This window comes from Dendrobates tinctorius, unplaced genomic scaffold (assembly GCF_039654945.1).
Source record: "Dendrobates tinctorius isolate UK_male_01 unplaced genomic scaffold, ASM3965494v1 ptg000172l, whole genome shotgun sequence".
Taxonomy (NCBI): domain Eukaryota; kingdom Metazoa; phylum Chordata; class Amphibia; order Anura; family Dendrobatidae; genus Dendrobates; species Dendrobates tinctorius.
Window position 1 is genome coordinate 965,583 of NW_027361839.1, and position 7,122 is coordinate 972,704.

Sequence of the window (7,122 nt, forward strand, 5' to 3'; positions counted from 1 at the left end):
ATCACAGCTGAAATGACGCTCTGGAATAACACTTATTTCCCGGTGTTGCTGAGTCACCTGTCCACTATTTTCTGGATTTCACGTTTCCTCGATCAAGGATTTGTATGACGGTAACATTCTAATGTCTTTTGAGCAAATCCAATCTCAATATAATGTCCCAGCTTTTTCGCTACCTTCAGCTCAGATCAGCTCTCCAGTTGCATCTACGCCATGTGGGTACGACCCAAACCATCTCATCCTTCCCTCCAATAGGAATCCTTTAGTGGCAGGGTCTCTGCTCTATACACGTTAGCGGTGGGCACCAGCTCTGCTATAAGGGACGGTGGGAGGGTCTCATCCCTGATGCTCGGGAGGATTGGGAGGAGATTCTTTAATCTCCAATTAAGGTGTCCCCATCAGTCAATACTAGAACGACCATCATACACCAGTCCTATCTAACTCCGTTACGGCTTTTTAAAATGGGTCGATCCCGAACATCAGAATGTTTGCGAAGTCACTCGCTGGAAGCGGACTATATACACATGGCATGGGGCGGCCTATTCTCGCTTACTGGAGACAAGTAACGTCATCATTGACATCTCTGGTACAAACCCCTGTACCTCTCAGCCCACCCCACTAGTTTGCTTATTTGGGGTGCTAGACGAGGAAATATGGGGACACTTAAAGTTTTCCTGCGTGACACACTTTCTGGCTTGGAAGATGCTGGCATTATGCTGGGTGGGTGGCACACATCCCTCTCCCAGGGCGTGGATCGAATTGGTAACTTCAATTATACCATATGAGCGAACATTATATCAAGGCTGGGGCTGTTAGGGAAATTTGGGAGCGGTGGAAGTCTTCTCATCTTACTGTACCCGGACATGGTGGCCTGGCATCATCATGAACGTCATGGCTAAAATACATCAAGTCCTATTCTATGGCCTCACATAGATGCCAAGACTACGTAAATGTACTCGGTGGCGGGATAGGATAGTTGTAGTTTAATTAGGTGTATAATGTCATTTTTGAGATATAAAGTAATGTCTTCTGTTCACTTGGTCAATGGTTTATTATGCGTCCAGCAATATATGGACTCATGAACCTGAGATTGTACAAACAATTTATTGTACAAAGTTGTTCTTTTGTACTTACCTTGACAAGTGCAGATATCCTGGCTTGGTTGTTGTTACGTGTTACAGAACCACTCAGCACCCAGAATATGTTGTGCAGTTATATGTATATATAATAGGTTCCATGTGAGATGCATGTCCCTAATGTATCAGCAGTGTCCGCCCTCCCCCCACCTTTGTAATTCCCACAGTAAACATCCGCAGGCTCCGGCCACCTGCGGCTTTTGTAATTCATGTCTGGCCTGACGCTTGTCTATTGGCCGGCCCTCTGTATCTGTGTGATATATTCTGTGTCCTGTGAGTAAAGTGTTGTCAGACTGGAAATACGTGGAGAAGCAGTGATCTTTTATATGTGCCCATGCACTCAGAGGAATTCCAGCCAGCGTCCTTCATTCAGACTCCAGCCAACGCAGAGCGGACCTCCGAAAACATGGGGTGGTACTGAAAGAGGTACCCAAGATAGGAAGACCCCGTTACACTGGTGGCAGCGGCGGGATATGATACCCCTTCTACAGATGGAAAGGAATGAATGGAAAATAACTACCAGAAGTTAAAGAGGACTACATTAAAAGATCTGGTGGAAGCCCGAGGGTTGATCGCCAGCAACAAAACAAAAGCGGATTTGATAGCAGCCATCATGGAACACGACAGTGCAGCGCCCTCCAATGTGAACGTGGAGGAGACCGAATTCCAGAGGGAGGTAAAGAACAGACTGGCGTTCTAAGGCCCAAACCCTGCAGTAGAGATCATACGAGAGGTGATGGCTGATGTGCGTACTGATCTGAAGGAAAAGATGGCCGAGCGGACCAGGATAGAGCTAGCCAAGATGGAGATGGCAGAGCGGACCAAAGAGGAGCTGGCCAAGATGGAGATGGCAGAGCGGAGAGAGGAGAGTCAGCGAGCAGGGGGAGCTCTGGCCTTCGACCAGGTACCTTCAGTAAGCCACAAAAAGATCCAGTACAATGCCTTCCGACAGTTGCGGGAGGCAGAGGAAGACATTGATGGCTTTCTGCAGGACTTTGAGCGGCAGTGTGCCCTTCATCAAGTAAAGCCGGAGGAACAGGTTCAGATTCTGGCCAGCAAGCTGACAGGCCGGGCAGCGGACGCCTATCGCACGGTACCTGATGAGGACTGTATGGACTATGAGCGGATCAAAGAAGTGATATTGGCCCGGTATGCGCTGACACCAGAGGCCTACCGCCAAAAGTTCCCTCGGACTTATAAAACGCGTAACCGATACCCACGCTGAATGGGCCTGTAAATTACGGCGGTCACTGCTACAGTGGGTACAAGGGAGCCAAGCAACCACTAAGGAGGACGTCCTCTATCTCTTCCTGTTAGAGCGATTCTTTAATGGACTAAACCCCGAGACACAGGAATGGCTTCGGGACAGGCGGCCAACGACTTGAGGAAGCCGTTCGTCTGGCCGATGAACATCATAATGCCAGGAGGCCGCAGTTCTCCGGATCAAAGGTGGTCACTAGGGGCCCGCCCATGGACCTGGAGGGCCCCAAACCACCGAAGATTGTAGGGGGATCAGCTAGAAACCCGGCCTACCACAGTCCCCCTGGGGCGCGATGCCACACCTGCCGTCAGCTGGGCCACCTGCAAAGACAATGACCCAACCGGACTCAGCATACCCAGTGGCCAAAGGCGGGAACAGCTACCTTCAGCAGGGCTGCTGTACAGTCATGGCCAAAAGTTTTAAGAATGACACAAATATTAATTTTTACAAAGTCTACTGCTTCATTTTTTCTAATGGCAATTTGCATATACTCCAGAATGTTATAAAGAGTGATCAACTTAACAGCAATTACTTGCAAAGTCAATATTTGCCTAGAAAATGAACTTTATCCCCCAAAACACATTTCAACATCATTGCAGCCCTGCCTTAAAAGGACCAGCTAACATCGTTTCAGTGATTGCTCCATTAACACAGGTGTGGGTGTTGATGAGGACAGGGCTGGAGATCAATCTGTCATGATTAAGAATGACACCACTGGACACTTTAAAAGGAGGCTGGTGCTTGGCATCATTGTTTCTCTTCTGTTAACCATGGTTATCTCTAAAGAAACACGTGCAGTCATCATTGCACTGCACAAAAATGGCCTAACAGGGAAGAGTATCGCAGCTAGAAAGATGGCACCTCAGTCAACAATCTATCGCATCATCAAGAACTTCAAGGAGAGGTTCCCTTGTTGCCAAAAAGGCTCCAGGGCGCCCAAGACAGACCAGCAAGCGCCAGGACCGTCTCTTAAAAGTGTTTCAGCTGCAGATCGGGATACCAGCAGTGCAGAGCTTGCTCAGGAATGGCAGCAGGCAGGTGTGAGTGCATCTGCACGCACTGTGAGGCGGAGACTCTTGGAGCAAGGCCTGGTCTCAAGGAGGGCAGCAAAGAAGCCACTTCTCTCCAGGAAAAACATCATGGACAGACTGATTTTCTGCAAGAGGTACAGGGAGTGGACTGCTGAGGACTGGGGTAAAGTCATTTTCTCTGATGAATCCCCTTTTCGATTGTTTGGGACATCTGGAAAACGGCTTATTCGGAGAAGACCAGGTGAGCGCTACCACCAGTCTTGTCTCATGCCAACTGTCAAGTATCCTGAAACCATTCATGTGTGGGGTGGCTTCTCAGCCAAGGGAATGGGCTCTCTCTCAGTCTTGCCTAAAAACACAGCCATGAATAAAGAATGGTACCAGAATGTCCTCCAAGAGCAACTTCTCCCAACCGTCCAAGAGCAGTTTGGCGATCAACAATGCCTTTTTCAACATGATGGAGCACCTTGCCATAAAGCAAAGGTGATAACTAAATGGCTCAGGGAACAAAACATAGAGATTTTGGGACCATGGCCTGGAAACTCCCCAGATCTTAATCCCATTGAGAACTTGTGGTCAATCATCAAGAGACGGGTGGACAAACAAAAACCTTCAAATTCAGACAAAATAAAAGCATTGATTTTGCAAGAATGGACTGCTATCAGTCAGGATTTGATCCAGAAGTTGATTGAGAGCATGCCAGGGAGAATTGCTGAGGTCCTGAAGAAGGGTCAACACTGCAGATATTGACTTGCTGCATTAACTCATTCTAACTGTCAATATAACCTTCTGTTACTCATAATATGATTGCAATTATATTTCTGTATGTGATAAAAACATCTGACAAACACACATAAAAACCAGAGGGCAGCAGATCATGTGAAAATATAATATTTGTGTCATTCTCAAAACTTTTGGCCATGACTGTACACTGCTACCAAGGCGAAGCTGACCCGGCATTGGGGGCTACGACTAACCAAGAGGTGGAAGAGATGGAGGAAGTGCTGCATGAAGTAGACCCCGTGCAGGCAGCCCGGGCAGATAATCGACAACAGCATCGACAGGTCGTGTGGGTTAATGGGAAATGTATGCAGGGACTAAGATTCCGGGGCAACTTTGACCCTTGTGAAGCCTCATCTCGTCCGGGACCAAGAGAAGACGGACCGGACAGTGGCAGTCCGTGTAGCAGGGGGAGCTATACCTCGACTACCCACTGCCAGGATTCACCTGAACTGGGTAGTCGGGGATGGCCTTATTGAGGTCGGCTTGATGGAGGATTTGCCTGCAGACGTCTTGCTGGGAAATGACTTGGGGCCCATGTTGTCTGCATTCTCGGTGGCCCCTCTGGCTGAGACATATCCTGTGACCACCCGGAGACAAGCTCGAGCTGCGGAGGCGGAATCACACTCAGAGGAGGCCCAGGTAAGCCATTCCAGCCCTGCACGTATTCCCATAGCCAGACATTTCTTGGGCCACCCCAGATGAATTTAAGAGGGAGTTACTTGAGGATCCTTCATTAGAGGGATATCGTGGGAAGGCACAGGAGGGGAGAGGAGTACTGGAAGGGGAACAGTTTGTATGGAAGCAGGGACTCCTCTACCGGATCACAGAGCAGCACCACACAGGGACGAGCCCCACTATAAAACAACAGCTGGTAGTTCCCAAGAAGTATAGGCAGGAGCTACTGCGAATCTCTCATGACATACCCTTGGCCGGGCACTTCGGCGTCAGTCGCACCAGGCATCGTCTGACACAAAACTTCTTTTGGCCGGGGGTAACCAATGATGTTCGTCAGTACTGCCAGACCTGTGACAGTTGTCAGCGCATTGGCAAGAGGGGGGATCGATGCAAGGCCAAATTACGCCCCCTCCCCATTGTGGAGGAACCATTTAGCCGAGTAGCGGTTGATTTGATAGGGCTGTTAGCCAAACCCAGTCCGTCAGGGAAAAAGTACAGTATTTTTCGCTTTATAAGACGCTCCGGATTATAAGACGCAACCCCAAATTTTGAGGAGAAAATAATAAAATGGTGGTGCATCTTATAATCCAGGCGTCTTATTGCTTACCAGGGGTGGTGATGGAGGAGGCCGGAGTGGAACATTGCTGCTGGGATGAGGGGGTGTTTTGATGTGCAGCGTGCCGCTGCCGGTGTCTGACACTGCCGCCGCCCTCTGTCCCCTGATCCTTGCCACCACCGCCACGCTCTGTCCCCCGGTTTTTACCATCACCGCGCTCTGTCCCCCGGTTCTTACTGCCACCACCGCGCTCCTGTCCCCCAGTGTTTGCCGCCATTGCCGCGCTCTGTCCCGTTCTGAGGGTACTTGCCGCGGCACTCTGTGCCCTGATGCTGCCGCTGCGCTCTCCGCCGGTTCTTACCACCACCTCCGCGCTCCTGTCCCCCGGTGGTTTCTGCCGCCGCGCTCTGTCCCGTTCAGCGTGGGGGGTCTCTGCCGCTCCATGCCTGCTTTCCTGTGACTTTCTTCCTGGAAAATGGCCGCCACGCATGCGCAGATGGACATCTCGGCACGGGGGGGGGGGGGCTGCTGCAGTCCTGACAGAGGAGAGGAATGACCTAAAGGGAGTTTGCATTTACATGAAGAATAGACAAAGTGCCTCACAAGAGCAGAGGAGGAAGAAGAGGCAGGAGGGCGAGAGCGCTCCCCTTTAGCATTAGGCAAGATAGAAAGCAGACTCACAAACTAATGCCAGAAGGTTAGGGGACAGGAAATATGAGCTGAGCAGAGAGTGTCAGTCTGTAAAGAAGCTCCAGGAGACCTGCAGGGTGAGAAGATGCAGGTCCCGAGTCTGCTTACAGGCTGTAAAACAATACAGGGCCCTGTGCCCACCGATCCCGCTTCATCTAAACACCACACAGACGCATAGACTGAAAGGTCAAATCTAACCGCCAGAGCTCCATGGGATCAATGTCTGTGAGCTCCATCTTCATTCTTCTGCCTTCTTCCATTTCTTTATCTTCTCGTCACCTCTGGAAAGGAACCTGATAGAGAAATGATGTTGGGATCATCCATAGATGTCCGAGCCTCTTGAGGATGTGGGTCGTCCATATCTCCTGAAGATCGACAGGCTCTGGCGGGCGAGCAGGCCGGAGCCAGGACAACCTAAACACTTCATGTGTTGGGGTCCTGCCGGCTAGACGTACGAGGATACGGGGTGGCAGTTCACGCCGTACTCAGTCTCTACGTGGGAGTAGTGTGACTGTTCACACTGTGTCCCTCCAGAGGTAGAGAAGATAGATCCATGTGAAGAAGAAACAACGTTACAGGAAAACGACAAAACCGGAGGTAGATAAGGATCTAGTGAACGACCTGTGTCCACCTCCTACTGACACCAAGCTAAACTGGTTACCCTAGTGCCGGTCGGTGGGGCGGACACTGCTGGGGAGATCATTTTTTGTGCAGTGTCAGCCTCCTAGAGGCAGCAGCAGCAAACACCCCATGGTCTGAGGTAGGCTCTGATTACACTGGGGTTATCCATCACATGGGTCGGATTAAAGTATGCTACAGCCAACCCCGGCAGGTACGCCACAGCCGCCCCCCCTCCCCCGGTAGATACGCCACAGTCGCCCTCCCCACCGGCAGATACGCCCACAGCCGCCACCCCCCGGCAGGTACGCCAGAGCCGCCCCCCCTCCCCCACCGGCAGATACGCCACAGCCACCCTCCCGACTGGCAGATATG